The 19,533-nt window shown below is 39.2% G+C and overlaps 1 non-coding gene across 1 annotated transcript; it reads left to right on the forward strand.

The window, feature by feature from the left end:
• The first annotated feature begins 18,099 nt into the window (after positions 1–18,099).
• TRNAS-GCU (transfer RNA serine (anticodon GCU)) lies at positions 18,100–18,171 on the forward strand. The gene has a single exon. It is a non-coding gene; the product is annotated as a tRNA-Ser (tRNA).
• The last annotated feature ends 1,362 nt before the right edge of the window (positions 18,172–19,533 follow it).

Below are 19,533 nucleotides of genomic sequence, written 5' to 3' on the forward strand. Positions count from 1 at the left end.
GTAGATTGTATGTTTTTAGGAATTTACTGATTTCTTCTAGGCTATCTGCTTTTTACTATTCATACTAGTTTCTTACTTTTCTTAGTATTTGTGTTATTATTTTTAATGTCTCTTCTTTCATTCTTGATTTTATTGTTTACAGTCACCCTAGTAACTTCTAACTTCACAGTGATTTTTTTTTTCTCCAAACCACTATTGAGTTTTCCCTTTTATCTCTTCTAGTACCCCTGGCTTGTACCTAACACAGCCAGAACCCTGGAAATAAGCATTATGGTTCAGAGAAAGCTCCAGGAAAAGCCTGGTTTGGGGGGCCGAAAAGGAAACAAAATTCTCAGAAAGTGTGAGAAGCCCCACCCACTATTTCTATTACTTTTCTCCTTCTGTGTCATTTCATAAGCAATTCCATCTGAATTTTTAAAAAAGATTTCAGAAAATAATAATGCGTAATCTATATATTACTTAGTGGGACCTAAGACAGGCTCCTTAAGCATACTGAATTTTCTGCAACGGAACATGAATATGAAGATGGGTAAATAAGGACTATTATTAATTTAATGTGTTTTAAGTCATTTTGATAGGAAATTAGTTCAGATAATGTCAAGGTTTGCTGCCAAGTAGGATGAGAAAAAAAAAACAAACTTGAGTTTTCAGAAATGTTGGATTTAAGAATTACAGATAAGGCATTATTGAATCTTTACCTGTCACTTGGCCTTTGAGGGTAACTAATGCCTCCAGTTCCTTAGATTTTCTGGAATGAATTCATATGTGATTTACTGACTTCTGTCTTTACGAACTTAGTGTTGTCTTTCTCTGCTAAGTCAGTCGGCACTTGTTCACCTGCTTTCCATCTTCCAAAATTTGGTTAATATATCTCCTGCTCTTTATCTTCTTCCATAATCTTTCACCTTGTGTGTGTTTACCTGTTCTACTTCTTAACTGGATTCTTAGTGGACTTTTAAGAATGAATGGAAATCATTGGAAGTATCCAATCTGTCATGTTTAACCAGAGTCCGTATGTCAAGGTTAACCAGGACCCAGAGATAGAAAAAAATGGTTTACTAATGATAGAATTCTGCAGTTCTATAATGACATTTCAATGAAGAGGAGTGAGTTGCTAGGCAATTGGTAAAAGGCAATAATTTCTTATGTTTTTATCATCTGAAGCCTCAAAGATTGAACTTCTATTTTAGGGACGTCAACAGGCTCATTAGCTCTCCCTGGCTGTAGTGGGCTAAATGGTAACCTGCCTCTCTCCTCCCCCCACCCCACTGCCCCGCAAACATATGTCTACAACTGAGCCTTCAGAGCCCATGAATATACCTTAAAAGGCACAAGATGAGATTAAGTTAAGAATTTTGAAAGGAGGCTTTATTCAGATTTATCTGGATAGGCTCTAAATAAGGAGTTTTGAAGTTAGACGCACACAGAGAAGGTGATGTGAAGAGAGAAGAGAGAGAGAAGAGGCCACAAACCCATGGATGCTGATGGCTACCAGAAGCTGGAAGATGCAAGAAATGGATGTTCTCCTAGAGCAGGGGTCCCCAACTTCCAGGATCTAATGCCTGATGATCTGAGTGGAGCTAATATAATAAGAGTGTAAATAACATGCACAGTAAATGTGCTAGAGTCATCCTGCAACCATCCCCCACCCCAGTCCGTGGAAAAAATTGTCTTCTATGAAATTGGTTCATGGGGCTCAAAAGATTGGGGACTGCTGTCCTAGAGCCTACAGAAGGAGTGAAGCCCTGCCCATAACCTTGATTTTGGACTTATGGCTCTAGAATCATGAGAAAATGCATTTCTGTTATTTCAAGCCACCGATTTGTGATGATTTGTTACGGCTGTCCTGGGAAACTAGTGCATGGGCAGTGCAGTATTGTATTATCTTCCCCTGAGTGAGAGCACGTTCTCTTTATATGAAACAAACATGTATGGGAATTACCCTATTTATACTTTTAGACAAGTTGATTCTTTTCTGTGGGCCACAGTTTTAACACCTAAAAGTTAGGGATGGTGGTCAGTGATATGAAATGCCTCAAAATTTAAAATATTCTCGATTTTGTATGGAAACTCTACTTTGTTCTGTGTTGACCTAAATGGGAATGAAGTCCAAAAAGAGGAGATATATATATATATATATACATATATATATATATATATATACACACACACACACATACATACACACACACAACTGATTCATTTTGCTATACAGCAGAAACTTAACATTGTAATGCAAACAGACTCCAATAAAAACATTTTTGCTTTGTTCAAATCCTAATATGGCAGTGAGAAAACTGACATATTTGCATCATCCATGTAATGAATATGTAAATAAATCGCAAGTGAAACTAATTCCATTACTGTACCCTTGGGATGCATTTAAAAAACAAGCATTTTTCTTCTTACTTTTTATTTTGGAATAGATATTTAGATGTGATTGTGTATGAAAGCAATAGTATATTTTGTATGGACAGCTTGCTTTATTTGAGGGCTTCCCAGGTGGCACTAGTAGTTAAAGAACCTGCCTGCCAATGCAGGAGGCACAATAGACATGGGTTCAATCCCTGGGTCGGGAAGGTCCCCTGGAGTAGGAATGGCACCCACTCCAGTATTCTTGCCTGGAAAATTCTAAAGGCAGAGGAGCTAGTGGGCTATAGTCAACGGAGCTGCAGAGTCAGAACTGAGCACAGCCTGAGTTAAGCTTTTAATGTAAAATTTGATCATAGGCTAGTCTACTTTAATAGGCATTTATATTAATCTTACAAAGACATGATATGAAATCAAATTAATAGTCGCTTTTTAATCCCCATTTTAGTTGTCTAGATTGCTCTCTATCTTCTCTATAAGGCTTTTCTTAATTTAAAATTGAATGAATGGCTGATTCAATCACATACATTTTTAAATGTTCATGAAAAACACATTTAACTTTATTACCAAGTTTAGAGACCTTTCTCCTTCTTGCATATAATCTATAACCACAACAGCCTTGGGTCTTATTTCCTTCCATGCTCTTGGGGCCTTTGTTTTTTTCTCTTAAAAGCTATTTTAAACTGTACTTCCTCATTTCCCAACAGACTGCAGAAACTGGACAGTATTTTTCTCTGTTTTTCTCCTCACAAAATGTGTAAATTCCAGTTTAGGTATTGTAATTAATGCTTATTAAGCACTTACAATGTGCTTCCAAGTTCATACACTCTTACAGGTTATCACTTTTATTAATTATTGTGAGTGAGGTAGGTACATTATTATCACTTCCATTTTATAGGTGGGAAAATTGAGGCACACAGAGGTTAAATAACTCACATAGTCATAAAATCCTAGAAAAGATCTAGGTTTTTAAGCCTAGCAGTATAGCTCCAAAGCCATTCTCTGAACCACTAACCCACAGTGTCTTTCACTGCTTGAAGGGCTATCTCAACATAATAGATATTGACCTGATGTGTTCCTGTAATTCACCATTAAGACCTGAAAGGCTCTTCTGGGCTCTACTGTATAAAAGGCTTCTTGGAAATTTTCTCTGGTCATTTAGTGACCATGCTTTTTATATATGTGAGTTAAAAGACTGTAGTAATCCCATAAGCTCTTATTAGTTTTCCAACATCATGGAAATCTGGAAAAAGATGAAGCACCTAACTGATCCAGATTGTCTAATTAGTAAGTTCAGGGATAAGAATAACTGTATTCTATTCTGCCCAACCACACGTCCTTTACTTGGGCTGTGATGTGCTTCATTGCCCTGGGCATCTTACCTGAACACTTCATGCAGGTTCAGATTAAAAAGTCTGGAATTAACAGATACACACTGCTTTATATAAGAGAACAGCATTGAAACATGTATATTATCTAGGGTGAAACAAATAACCAGCCCAGGTTGGGTACATGAGACAAGTGCTAGGGCCTGGTGCACTGGGAAGACCCAGAGGGATCGGGTGGAGAGGGAGGTGGGAGGGGGGACTGGGATGGGGAATACATGTAAATCCATGGCTAATTCATTTCAATGTATAACAAAAACTACTGTAATGATGTAAAGTAATTAGCCTCCAACTAATAAAAAAAAAAAAATAAATAAAAATAAAAACATATAAATAACAAGAACCTAGTTATAGCTCAGGGAACTATTTTCAGTATCTTGTAATACCTTATAGTGGAAAAGAATCTGAAAAAGAATGTATATACATATACATGGCTTCCCTTATGGCTCAGGGGGTAAACAATTCACTTGCAATGCAGGAGACACAGGAGATGCAGGTTTGATCCCTAGGTCAGAAAGATCTCCTGGAAGAGTGCATGGCAACCCACTCCAATATTCTTGCCTGGAAGATCCCATGGACAGAAGAGCCTGTTGAGCTAGAGTCCAAAGGGTAGCAAAGAATCAGACATGACTGAGCGATGAAGCACACACAGACACAAATATATTCAGAGATATATACACACACACACACACACACATACATACATACATATGTATATATATGCTTTAATGTACACCTGAAACACAACATTGCAAGTCAACTATATTCAACAAAAAAAAATTCTAAAAAATAGTTACTTTTTTCATCTTTCCAAATTACACCTTGACTGAGGGTATATGAGGTGCCATCTCCACTGCAGAGAGAAGCTGCCCTGAGCATGACATCTGGCGGGGAGGGGGTGGTGAGGGGAAAATTTTCAGAGCCTGACTGACAGGGAGCAGCCCTGTAGCCAGTCACCCCTAAAGAAAAGCACATTTTCTCCTAATGCCGTAAGTGTTCTGCTAATGGGGATTTTCAAGCTCTGGATGATGATGGTTTCACTCCAGGCTATAGAGCTGTGGCAGTCTGTTGCCTGAGTGAAGCTGGGAGCATGGTGATCCCTCTTCTGTTCACTGACCTCCTCTCCTGTACTTGGTCAGTGATGCAGAGCTAGATAGGACCAGACCAGATGTAAATCGCAAGCTACTCTGGGTTCCAAGAGAGAGAAATTGGGCAAAGGATGGGTAATTCACAAGGAAAAACTTGCAAAATCTGGCATCTTCAGGAGACTTCTCTGGTCTGAAAGAAGTGGGCAGGGTAATCAAGAAGAGCATGCACTGAAAACCATATATCTGAATCTTTTCTACGTTTTCTCTGTTTCTGGATAGGCCAGCAAAAGTAAAGAGATGAAGACGGCACAACTGTAACTATGCAGGCTGTACTAGTGCATGTACTTTCCCCATGTTGATCAGAAATTCATTTTGATGAAATTAATGAATTTCTACAGTAAACTATCTCAGGCTAATGAGGATTTTCATGTTCTTAAATGTATCTAAAATCCTAACTTGTGACTCTCCTTGTGTTTCAATTCAGTCCTTCAGTCATGTCTGACTCTGCGACCCCATGGACTGCAGCATGCCAGGCTTCCCTCCCCATCACCATCTTTTTTTGGTGTTAGTTCTAGAAGGTCTTGTAGGTCATCATAGAACTGTTCAAATTCAGCTTCTTCTGTGTCAGTGGTTGGGACATAGACTTGGATTACTGTGATACTGAATGGCTTTCCTTGGAAATGAACAGAGATCATTGTGTCATTTTTGAGATTGCACCCAAGTACTGCATTTTGGACTCTCTTGTTGACTATGAGGGCTACTCCATTTCTTCTAAAGAATTCTTGCCCACAGTAGTAGATAAAATGGTCATCTGAATTAAATTTGCCTATTCTGGTCTGTTTTAGTTCACTGATTCTTAAAATGTCAATATTCACTCTTGTCATCTCCTGTTTTACCATTTCTAATTTACCTTGATTCATGGAGCTATGCCATTCTGGGTTCCTATGCAATATTGTTCTTTATAGCATTGACCTTTATTTTCACCACCAGCCACATCCACAACAGGGTGTTGTTTTCACTTTGGCTCTTTCTCTTCATTCTTTCTTGAGTTATTTCTCCACTCTTCTCCAGTAGCATATTGGGCAACTACTGACCTGGGGAGTCATCTTTCAGTGTCCTATCTTTTTGCCTGTTCATACTGTTCATGGTGTTCTCAAGGTGAGGATATTGAAACAGCTTGCCATTCCCTTCTCCAGTGGACCACATTTTGTCCTAATGTGGTCATGGTGTCTCCACCATGACCCATCTGTCTTGGGTGGCCCTACATGGCATAGCTCATAGTTTCATTGAGTTAGACAAGGCTGGGATCCATGGGATCAGTTTGGTTAGTTATCTGTGATTGTGGTTTTCATTCTGTCTACCCTCTGTTGGAGAAGGATAAGAGGCTTGTGGAAGCTTCCTGATGGGAGGGACTAGCTGTGGGGGAATTTGGATCTTGTTCTGGTGGGCGGGGCCATGCTCAGTTCAGTTCAGTCACTCAGTCATGTCCGACTCTTTGCGACTCCATGGAATGCAGCATGCCAGGCATCCCTGTCCATCACCAACTCCCAGAGTTTACTCAAACTCATGTCGATTGAGTTGGTGGTGCCATTCAACCATCTCATCTCTGTTGCCCCCTTCTCCTCCCACCTTTGATCTTTCCCAGCTTCATTTCCCAGCTCATTCTTTTCAAATGAGTCAGTTCTTCACATCAGGTGGCCAAAGTATTAGAGCTTCAGCATCAGTCCTTCCAATGAACACCCAGGACTAATCTCCTTTAGGATGGACTGGTTGGATCTCCTTGCAGTCCAAGGGACTCTCAAGAGTCTTCTCCAACACCACAGTTCAAAAATATCAATTCTTTGGTGCTCAGCATTCCTTATAGTCCAACTCTAACATCCATACATGACTACTGGGAAAACCATAGCTTTGACTAGATGGATCTTTGCTGGCAAAGTAATATCTCTGCTTTTTAATAAGCTGTCTAAATTGGTCATAACTTTTCTTCCAAGGCAAGCGTCTTTTAATTTCATGGCTGCTATCACCATCTGCTGTAATTTTGGAGTCCCCAAAAATAAAGTTGGTCACTGTTTCCAGTGTTTCCCCATCTATTTGCCATGAAATGATGGGGCCAGATGCCATGATCTTAGTTTTCTGAATGTTGAGTTTTAAGTCAACTTTTTCACTCTCCTCTTTCACTTTCATCAAGAGGTTCTTCTTCGCTTTCTGCCATAAGGGTGAGAGGGACTACTCAGTTAATCTTTAATCCAATTGCCTGTTGGTGGGCGGGGCTGTGTTTCTTCTCTGTAGTTTGGCCTGAGGCCAACCTGTGGTAGGGATAATGGTGGTAATGGTGACCTCCTTCAAAAGGAGGTCCTGTCAACTAGCAGAACTCAGGCAGTTCCCAGGACTGTTGCATTCAGAGCCCCTGTCCCTGTGTCTGGCCACTGCTGACCCCTGCCTCCGCAGGACACATTCAAACACTCAAAGGCAGGTCTGGCTCAGTCTCTGTGGAGTCTCTAGGCCCTGGTGCACACGAAGTTTTGTTTGAGCCCTCCGAGCATCTCTGGCAGGTACAGGGTTGGATTCTAAATGTGGTTTTGCCCCCCTTGCTGTCTTGTTGGGGCTTCTTTGCCCTTGGATGTGGGGTATCTTTTTTTGGTGGGATCCCACCATTCTCTTGTCGATGGTTGGTCAGCAGTGAGTTGCAATTTTGGAGCTCTCACAAGAAGATAAGTGTATATCCTTCTACTAGGCTATCTTCACTTTGTTGTTGTTGTTATTGTTTAGTTGCTCAGTTGTGTCTGACTCTTTTGCATGCCCATAGACTGTAGCCAACCAGGCTCCTCTGTTTATGGGATTTTCTGGGTAAGAATACTGGAGTGGGTTCCCATTTCTTCCTCTAAGGGCTCTTCCTGACCAGGCATTGAACATATCTCTCCTGCATTGCTCCTTGTGTTCACTCACATCTATTTAATAAGTAAATCGAAGGGTACAAAGGAACCAAGATATGGTATAATTGATCTTGTTTTATTGTGTATGATATTAAATATTTCATTATTCAAAGTTTCTGGGAACTAGAAAATGGCCATGTTGAGGATAATATAGACAACACGCAAGGTACATTTGGAAAAAACTCAAGCTAATAAATACTTCTCTACCAAATATATCAGGTTCTGAACATACACAAATGAATATATTCCTCTCACAGAGTTCACCATCTAGCAGAGAAGTTCATGGGTGGGTTTTATATGGACTGATTGTAACATATATAATGTTACATATATAATTACATACATACATAATGTAACATATATGTATGTATATAATGTAATATATAATGTAACATATATAATAGTGTTATTAAAAACACTTATGCTTTATGGAAATTTAGGGGTGTTGTACAATAACAAGGAGTCAAATTAAAATTTATTGGTGTTGTTTCATTGCTCAGTCATGTCCAGCTCTTAAGGAGACAGAAGGGAACACAGTGTCGTCATTTCCCTATGGCATTTGCCATCTTGGTGACTCTTGCGTGGGCTGACATGGGTGGTTGAGGTTGAATTGTCAGCCTCCCTTCTCTCAATCATGTGAGGCCCTTCCAAGCTGTGTTCTTAAAGAGTCTGCCCTTCTGGGTAGTGACCTTGCAAGAGGGCTTTGTGAGGAACTGTACTTCCCACTAATGTTCAAGGTCTATTTATAGAGAACAGAGAGTCCTTGCCACTCCATGTCCTACAGACGTCATGTTCTTTTCAATGGCTAACGACAAGCTGGAAGCCCCTTAGTAGTCTCTGGTGATCCTGTGACATTCCGTTTAGCTAGTTTCTCTCAGAGTAGAGAGGGAGCTGGGTCATATCTCCTGTCTGAAGTTGTGCTAAGGTTAGGTCAAAGGTGAACCTAAGTGTGGGCCACAACCACTACTGCAGCTCTTTTTTCATTAAGGCAAGATCCAGCAATTAAACTCTCTTGATGATTCTTGGTGGAAAGACAATTCACCCAAGAAAATCCAGTGACAAACCAACTAATCTTAAGTTAATGAAGTGGAAAAGGGGCTACAAAGCTTCTAGGGAGCATAGATTATGAAAGGGTCTAAGTACTGAGCAATACAACAGAGTGTCTCTGGGTGATTGGAACAATCATGCATACGTAGGCAGAAAAGGTCATGAGGTAACTTTGGTTTCAGAATTTGGGAGGGGCAGATAACATGAACAGGAAGTTGACCTATTTCAGGATATTTACTCATTGTAAAGCATACATTTGAATGAACACTACCACCCTGGATTCACTGTGTATATGAGTTCAGATAAATTTGCTTATGCTTTTTAAAAGTTGGTTAAAGATCACATCGTCAAATAGAAGTGAAATTGTACATGCGGAATCCTTTAAGGCCTGCTTCTATCATAGCGTGAGCATTTGTGAGCTCCTTTAATGTGGTAGAAATACAGTTATAATCCAGAACTCTACACTTTCATTCTCAAAAAAATAGAAAAATAAATAAAAAATCCTGAGCTCTGCTAGTTGAAAATCACTTGTACAGTTCCACGCATCAGAGCTTCTTCAATTACAGAGCTGTGGCAGATTACACCTTAGTTCTCCAGAGATGCTCAAATATAGGTTTTGCTATACAAACAGTCATGGCACAGAGACTGCAATTACCCTGCATTTTGAGATTTATGGCATATGGCTCAAATTTAAGAAAGACAACAAACAATTTTTGAGTGTTTAAAATATTTGTTATTTGGCATGCAATTTATAACCACAGTACCTCAACCTTAATCAAATTATAGCTTCCAGTATTATCTTCATAGAGAGGCCTTTTGTGTCTCTGTGGCTTAAGGGCTTAGATGAGGGTGCAAAATTCTGGAATGCTATAGTAGAATATCTCTAGCTTGCTTTGTGCCTGGAGTCAAGTTTCAATTTCTGTTACCTATATAATTCAGGTATTTCTTCTTGACCCACTTTGCATTTTTATCCTTTTTGGTGGTAGTGTAATATCTAAGGATAACCCGGAGACCAGATTCTTTGCTCCTTTGCCTGTCTGGCTGGCTGGGACTTTGTGGAAAAGAAAACTCTCATCACTCCTTGTCCAACAAAGAAGGTGATATAGTCTTTGTCTTTGAGAGCCCCACTGCTCTTTTCTGTTAGCCGCTAGGAACATCTGGAAGTGGCACAGTGAATATGATGAATGGTTCCAGGTGGGACTTGTCTTCCAGGGAGTGAGTCACCATATAAACCTCATGTTAGACCATTTCTGACCTTAAAACAGAATCAAAATTGGCTTTGCTTTATCTCTATTTGGAAACATATATTGGACCTTATAAATGCATATAATATTCTCATTGCCCCAAAGACAGTGTTGACAGTCTTACCTCCTCCCTGTCTCCTCCTCCCTTGTTTGAAAATTATGTGAAAAATGTAGTGGCTTCACATTCAAATTTAAGCCTTCCAGCCCAAATCATTCACATCTGTATTTCCTGAATGTTAGACCAAGCTAGACCTGAGAGATATTATCCTCATCATTTCGAGTTCCGAACATTATATATAGATTATAGAAAAAGTCATAAGGGCAAATAATGTTCATCCATCATTATCACATATATTTCACAGCGTTTTCTATTGCATGGAATTAAATTTAGGGTTGTGTAGTTACTATAAATAAGGAAAGGATAAGAGCTAACATTTACACGGCATTTCCCAAACATTAATTAATTCAACAGCAAAATAAATATTATACCTTGTGACATAAAGCTGCCTAAGTTTTATGACTAAATTATTTATTACTTGAGAAATGTTTTGGTCGAATGGTGATTAGATAAGCAGGGTTAAAAAAAATACTGCTTTACAAAGTGTTCTTTTTTCTTTTATGTTTGTACTGAGATAATTCAATGGGCCCAACAATTAACAGGAAATACACCCTGTAGTTTAATTTAGTATAGAGGTATTCACACAGTTGTAGGCACATAGTAACCAGCTCATACATTTCCAAGAGTCAAGAAAAGCATTACTTAGAGGTAAACACATTTAGAACACAGATTTCTTATTGCTGCTGTAACAAATTGCTAGAGGCTTAAAACAGTAGAAATTTATCATTTTCCAGTTCTGGAGGTCAGAAGGTGGAAATGGGTCTCACCGGGGTAAAATCAAGGTATCAGCAATACAGTACTTTTTTCTGGAAGTTTTAGGGAAGTGCCTTTTTCAGCTTCTAAGGCTGTAGGTATTTCTTGTGTCCTGGCCCCTGGTTTAACAGCAAAGACCATTGAGTCTTTCTCACATGGTATCAGTCAAAATTGCTTCTTCTGCCTCTCTCGCCCACATTTAAGGTTCTTTGTGATTACATTGGACTCACCTGGATTATTCAGGATACTTTTCCATTTTAAAATCAGCTGCTTAGCAACCTAATTCCAATGTAGTCATAATTCTGCTTTCCCATGTAAACTAAAATATTCCAAGATTAGAAAATAGACATCTGTGTGTGGTATAGGGTTAAGGATTTGGCATGGCTTTACTGTGCCTACCACAGCAAGATGATGTGATATAGTCATGTGATATAGCAAAACACTGCCACCCAGGACTGGGTCTAACTTAATAATCCTTATCCAAGTCACAGCTTATGTTTTGGGGTCTCTACTATAATGTAGTTGCAGACAGGTGGTTTAGTGGTAAAGAATCTGCCTGCCAATGCAGGAGACACAGCTTCAATCCCTGGATCGGGAAGATCTCCTGGAGAAGGAAATGGTGACCCACTCCAGTATTCTTGCCTGGGAAATCCCACAGATAGAGGAGCATCGTGGGCTACAGTCCATGGGGTTGCAAAAAGTTGGATACTACTTAGTGATTGAGCATAGACACCCAAGTCAGAACCCTGAACATCATCTTTAAAAATTCTTTTTCCTGCTCCTTATATCCAGTTTTGTCACTGAGATCTGTTAATCTTGCCTCTTAATTATCTGCTGATTTTTTTTCCCTTTGCTGCATCCCTTATCTTACCTTAGCTCAGATTCCCATCATCTTTCACCTGAATAATTGCTTTTAGCTCCTAGCAAGTATTTATATTTAAAGTCTCTAGAGTTAGTCTATTTCTATTTCCCATTCAAGCATCAGGATAGACTTTCTAAAACATGAGTATGTTAATGTCATTCTCATTTACAATGGTTATTGCCTTTTATAGCAATGATTCATATCTGAATTGGGAGAATCAGAACCTTAGTTTTAAAATTTAAAAAATTTCATCTTTTAAAATGTAAAGTGTAGTTGATTTACAGTGTTGTATTTCAGGTGTACAGCAAGTAATTCAGTTATATATAGGATATATATGTATATATTGGTATTAAATATAGTTCCCCATACTATACAGTAAGTCTTTATAACTTATCTACTTTATATATAGCAGTGTATATCTGTTAATCCCAAACACTTAATCTATGCTCCCCCCTTTGCTTTTTGATAACTGTGCTTGTTTTCTGTATCTGTGAATCTATTTATTTTTTTAAATAAATTCACTTGTATCTTTTTTTAGATCCCAAATATGTGATATCATGTAATATTTGTTTTTCTCTCACTTACTTCAATTAGTATGATAATCTCTAGGTCCATCCATGTTGCTGCAAATACATTATTTTATTCTTTATTATGGCCGAGTAATATTTCGTGTGTGTGTGTGTGTGTGTGTGTGTGTGTGTGTGTACCACATCTTCTTTATCCATTTGTCTGCCCATGGACATTTAGGTTGCTTCCATGTCTTGGCTATTTTAAGTTGTACTGCAATGAACCCAGGGGTTGCATGTATCTTTCTGAATGAGTTCTTGTCACACAAAGATAACCTTTCAAAAAGGCATATTGAATTACTAAATCTCCACTCACCTGCCCCAGGATTTTAAGATGCTTAAGGGATCATGTCCTCTCCCTCTCACCTAACAGCCATTTGAAAATCTTTGTGTATGTATCTGGTATACTAAATTAGCACAGCTATGGGATGCAGAGTGATTATTTTGTTCTCCATAGTCTCTTAAACCTTTTCTCTATGGGGCTAGATTTTCCTCTGCTCAAGATGGAAACTCCATTACCTAATTAATCTTAGGAAGTACAAAATCATAGGGACATCGAATTTAACTGGAGAGAATTACTCAAAACAGAAACCCATGTGTGATCCTCAAAAGTCTCTTGCTCTCACAACCTTTATAAAATGTGCCATCAAGAGATGTCAGTTTTGCATTTTAGACATCTCTTGCATTTTAGTTCTACGTTACAGGCAAAGCTTCAACTCCATTCAGGTTAGAGCTTTTTAGCTAAGACCAATTGTAGAAAGCTTATAGTTGGGGAAGAGTATGTGTCACTTTGTTCTTTTTGCACTAGTTCTCCTCCCATCAACTTAGGAACTGTGATCCTAATCCTCTTGACTACCATAGAGGAACAGGTATGTGGGCTGGAAGTCTTACTTGACTTGCTAAATACAAAACCTGATCTCAGACTCTTAGGACCTGACTGAAATTAAAAGGTGCTCTTTCTTCGTCATAAAGTTGTGAGTCTTTTGGGAGCTCTCAAGGCTAAAGAGCTCTCACTTGCATTCCCCGTGATGTACATGATACACTCTGACTCGAGAGATGCTATCATATTGTATGTGACACTGTGGCCCCACATCTACTGATGGAAAAGACTCCAGCATCCTTTGTATCAACCTAGTGTGGGAATGCAGGCCACTGAAATCTGCTGTCTTTCATTCCCTCCTCCTCCTCCTGGAAGAGCTTTCCAGCCCCACTCTGCTTTTTGGAATTTTCAGGTGGGAGTCAGACTCCAAACCACTGCTTCCCCCCAACATCACGGTCCCCTGTCTTGAAGCTCTTCATCAGGATTGAGTGAGGGGTGGATGAGGCCTTTCTCCACAGCAAACCAGTCCACTAATTCTTCTTTCTGGAGTATAATTAACATATAACATGCTTAATTTGAGGTGTACAATGCAGTAATTTTATATATGTATATGTTGCAAATGCTTACCACAATAGTTAACACATCCATCACCTCATATAAGTTGCAATCTAAAAAAACTAGTCTCTTAGCATCTTTTGAATATGTAATATAGTATTGTTAACTGTAGTCATCATGCTGTACATGAAATCCTCAGAACCTATTCTTTTTATAAATTATAACTTACAGCTTGTACCCACTGATCACCTTCATCCATTTTTCTCACTCCCCACTTCCTGCCCTTGGCAACCACCGATCTGACCTCTATTCCTGTGCATTTGATTTTTTAAGATCCCCAAGTAAATGAGATTATATAGTATTTGTCTTTCCCTGACTTCTTCAACTTAGAATAATGCCTTCATAGTTCCTCCTTGCTGTCACAAATGGTAGGACTTTCTTCTTTTTTATAGTTGAAACAGCTTTCTCTCTTGGGCCTTCTTTTTGGTATATTGACCCAAACTCTAGCCTGGGGCTTTCAGTATGGAGGGGTTCATTAAGTTCACTCTGTGGGCTTGTCATTCTGTGACTCTACATGAATCACATGTGGAATTGATTCATGATCACATGAATTTTGTGATTCTATATGGATCAGAGTCTTTAATTCTATAGTTTCAAGAGGAAAAATGCTGGTGGGAGTCTAGCATGAATACCAAAAGCTTGTTCTGAAATTCATGTTTTACTGCCTTCTTTTTCTGTATCTGATAACCACCAAACAGCACTGTAACGAGTGTCTCCTTTTCATATTTTAGCAGTGGAAGAATGTATGGATTGGGTGAGATGTGTGTTTGTATATTTAGAGGTAAATGTATGTGTCTTTATTTATGTCATAGAGCACATTTAACTTTCTGTATTAGCTAACACACACATACAGACACACAAAAGCTTACAGTCTGCAGATTCAAACTCATGTAAAGAAGGAAGGATAACTGCTATGCACCTAAGTTTATTATTTCATTCTATTCCCATGGGAAATTTATGAAGTTGGTAGTAAAGTCCTGATTTTCCAGATTCAGGGTCACCATAAAAAATGCTGGCTGCTATTAAAACAATTCTCTGTGAATTTACCCAGTCAAGGCTAATTCTCACCCACAAATACCCATGCAGAGTTTCTTGGTTGGGTAACTTTGTTCCAAGAGGCCACTGAGGTATTAGAGTCCTTCGGTTGTGTAACTTCATCATATCTTGAGACTTTCATTTCCAGCTTCACAGACTCAGGAAAGAGGGTTCAAAAAATTACTTGGAATAGTTTAGGATCCTGGTCTTACATCACTTCTTCCCATGTTGCACTGTGTGCTGTCAATCACATGGCCAGCTAACCGTGAGGGATGCTGGGAAGCTGAGGTGCTCACTGGTAGGATGAGGCTCCTGGCCCTTGACACAGCAGGAAGTACAACGCTGAGACTCCAAAACCTAGCTTTGAAAATATATTTGGCAAGATTGCTTTGCAATCCTACAAGTGCTTTAGGACAGTATGAGAATATTTCTAAGCCTTTTCACAGAATTTTTGGTTTATAAATGTATATGTTTTAGGATCTTTCATAATTTTCCTGGTGGCTCAGATGGTAAAGAATCTGCCTGCAATGTAGGAGACCCAGATTCAATCCCTAGGTTGGAAGATCCCCTGGAGAAGGGAATGACAACCCACTCCAGTATTCTTGCCTGGAAAATTCCATGGACAGAGTAGCCTAGAGCGTTACAGTCCATGGGGTCACAAAGAGTCGGATGTGACTGAGCAACTAACACACATATAATTTTTCTAGGGTATTTGTAATCAAGAAATGTGACCTTGACTGACACAAAATGTTTAAGAGGTCCCCTCTTTAAAAACAACAACAACAACAACAACAAAAACCTTTTAGGTCAGTCACTAATTACTCTTTAAATCAAATACATGTTAAGTGATGAAGAGAAATAAATACAAAAATGTATTTATTTGTGCTCAAATTAATTTTTATATCATCATGAGATTTCTTGGTAAGCAGTTCAGGGAAGCTGCATACACAAAGCTTCTTATTTGTTAATCTAATGTAGGTAGACCTCTCCAACCTGTGTGCTCTAAATATTACCTTTATTTTCCTAGTGACTATGGTATACTTTTAATTACTGTAATTATTTTAATCATTGTTAGCAGTAATTTAGAGAGGCCTACTGAATGTCACATAAGCAGTAACTTACAAAATGCAAAGATTTAGACCAAGTAAAGTAATCATGTCCGTCTCCCTAGGTGATTGTGGCCTAGATGAAGTTACAGAGTTTTAATCTTGGTCTGATTGTTTTGCTGTGTGATCTGGGCAACTTACTCTAACTCGTGCATTGGACTGCAGTCCACCAGGTTCTTCTGTCCATGGAATTTTCCAGACAAAATTAGTGAAGTGGGTAGCCATTCTCTTCTCCTGGGGATCTTCCCAACCCGGGGATTGAACCTGGGTCTCCCACATTGTAGGCAGATTCTTTACCATGTGAGCCACCAGGGAAGCCCTACTGTAACTCTGCAGGCCTCAATTTCTTCATCTGCAAGGAGGATACAAATATATTCCTGCATTTTCTGGAGAGGTTTATATGAGGTAATACATTTAAAGCAGTATAGTAACTGATAAATTGTTCCTCCAAGTGTGAACTATAATGTTAATAAAATCAATCATCATGGACATTACTACTATTATTCTAGTTTCAATTATTTTCCTTTGTAAAATGGAGATAATGCTTTCAGTGCACTAAGAAATAAATGAGCTGTATATAAAATATCTCATATGCAATAGGAAATCAATTGAGATTATTTATTTATCCTTTTCTAGACACAACAGAACCTGAATTTATCTCTCCAATAGTTGGATCTCTGTCACTGTTCTGGGTAAGTCCTTTAGACTCCATGAGAGTCCTTTAATTCTGAATTTTAAAGAATGTTTCTATAAATTTGCAATGTTGAATGGGAGATGCTTGGTATTCAATACTTTTTGGCCCAGAGTTTTCCACAATAACATTATTGAATTGGTGATACCAGTTAGAAACTATACCAATTACGAACAGTATGAAGTGTCCAGTTGGCAGTATTATTTCTCTGTGTTTACAGGGAATTAGGTTTGTCTGACTCTAAAGCCCATGCCTTTTCTATATAACATTCTGGAAATCATTTTACTTCCTATTCTTCATTGTGTGTATATAGGACATCTATTTTCTGTTACGGGAGCCATGTATCCAAAAGCTGCTGATATGTTGCCACTTCTGGATGTTTTTTTGTGTTGCGTTCAGATTCAGCATTTACCACATGCTGCCCTCGATAGTGTTCATTGCCATTCCCTGAGCTATAATGAACAAGTGCTCAATGGGTTAGCAATGACATTAGACACCCAAGTCAGGAGGCTGGCCGTCAACCATAGCAGGTCACAGTACCGCAGGCACTGACATTCTTACTTCACCTCTGAGTCCTCAAACTGAGCATTTTTAACTGATGGTTTGAAATAATGGCTAGGGAAAAAATATCTTCAGATCTTCTGAATGCAAATTTACTTAACATCATAGTAAAATACATCATTTTTGCTTCTAGAATACAAATCATTTTTCCCTTCAGAAGCTGTGGCATTCTCTACTGAACTGGAGGTTTGGCAGTACTAGATTAAATGGAAATCCTCAGTTGAGCTGAAGAAGGAAGTGGATCTGAGTAAATTTAGCCGCATCTCTGCTTTAGTCTTAGAGTGGAGCCGGCTCTTGAAAGCAATTCCTGCTGCCTTGACAATTTCCCTTTCTCTTTTGGATTATGAAAATAGCTCCTACAGTAGAGTTGTTATTCTTCTTGTTCTGTATTGCAGTCTTTCTCCCCATCAGTGTTTCTTTCTTAATTAGGATTATCTGCCATTTTTCACTACTAAAAGTGAGGTGAAAGCCTTGATTCTCCAGGCTTCTAAGCAGCAACATGATCAGTAAGACCAGCTTCTGGCAGGAAAATGAAATTATTTTTAATGTTAAACAAAGAAACTGCAGGATTTCACCTGTAGCCCAAGTCTGACTGGAAAATGATAAAAGAGGAAGTCAGGGTATAACTCTCTGATTAGAAGAATTGCCTTTAGACATGGCTTTTTAAAAATAATCCCAAACCAAAAGCCACACAGCTGTAAGCCCAGGATGTAGTTAAAAAAGAAAAAAAATAAAAAAGAGCCACTTATAGGACCTGAAGATTAGCAGAGTCTCATTAGGGACCTAGGCAGGGGAAGGCACAGCAGGGCAGTTGTGTTTTCCTGTAGATGGATCTGAACGATGGGGTGAATGCATTTTGGGGAAACACATCCTTTTTTTGGCATCACCTTTGCTTAAGGAGGGCTTCCCTGGTGGCTGAGTGGGTAAAGCGTCTGCCTGCTATGTGGGAGACCCAGGTTCGATCCCTGGGTCGGGAAGTTCCCTTGCAGAAGGGATAGGCTACTCACTCCAGTACTCTTGCCTAGAAAAATTCCACGGACAGAGGAGCCTGGCAAGCTATAGTCCATGAGATTGCAAAGAGTCACACATGACTGAGCAACTTCACTTCACTTGTTTAAGGAAGAAAACTTCCCAGAACACTCCAAACATTTCAGGAAATTCGAATGTGCTAAATCAAACTTGCTAATTTGTTGGGCAAGGTGTCTGACCCCTTCATGTATTTTCATATTTACTGAGATGTCTAGTGTGAGTGAAATTTTCTCAGAAGTACCTGGATGGAGGTGGAAGTTGACCCAGCAAACAGGGGTTGACGGCAGAGAGTGGCTGGGAGAGACTGAAGTGATGGGGGCAATCTAGGGAAGATCGCCTCGTGATTCATTTCTCTTAGGGTGAGGCTGATACTTGCTTTCTTTAAATTGCTATAGTGCAGGAATCAGTATGTCTGTGCCCTTGCAAAATGAATGGAGACCCACAGTCCTATTAATCTTCAAAAGGCTTTCATTTTCTCAACATAAGAAGCAGCCTTGCTGGGCCCAAATTATGGTCTTCTAACCACGTTAAGATCTAAGCTTTCCCAGTCAAAGTGGTATTTAAGGACTGTAGATGAAAGTTCTTGCTGTGTGTTTTTGTGTGTGTTCATACCTATCTGCACATTGCAAAACATCAATTCAAAGCAATTGGGCAGAATATCTATCTATGCAGGTAGCCCTTATGAACATAGTTTTGCTCCCCTCAAAGGAATTCCCTTCTCTGGTTCACCAGTATACCTTGGGAGAGATGATTTTGACTCATTTCTTTACCTTTGGTTCTTCCTTTTGCAACTTAGTTCTAAAGTACTACAACAACACTGTTGACTAAACATACACTCGCACACATACACACACGTCAGTGGGGGAGTCTTCCGGTAATTTGGACATGTCGTGCACTTCTGTGGAAAATTGCCAGGTGATAATCCAGCAGGAAAGCTTTAGAACATGTAAACTGTCAGAGAAGCCACAGGGTAATCATTAACCTCAGGTGAGCTGGTCTTGCCCCTTACACTCCCGGTAGGCAGTGTGACAGAGCAGGTGGTATGAGGCAGTTACCACCATGCAGAAAGTAGGGAGCATGTCTTAAAAGAAACTGTGGTCTATAATTATCTGGGGCTGACACTTGCTGAACACCTTCCCTGATGATCCCTGATGCGTGTCTTAATGCCTTACTTAGGCAGAAGGTAATCTCCTTTAAAACCACTGCAGGCATCATAACTGGCCACCAGCTTCCTGTTTCATTACTCCTGGAATATGCTAGTTCTCTCTGTTTAGGGTTAACTCTTAAAGATGTACTTAAACTGTTGAAAT

This window comes from Odocoileus virginianus, chromosome 12 (assembly GCF_023699985.2).
Source record: "Odocoileus virginianus isolate 20LAN1187 ecotype Illinois chromosome 12, Ovbor_1.2, whole genome shotgun sequence".
NCBI classification, from domain to species: domain Eukaryota; kingdom Metazoa; phylum Chordata; class Mammalia; order Artiodactyla; family Cervidae; genus Odocoileus; species Odocoileus virginianus.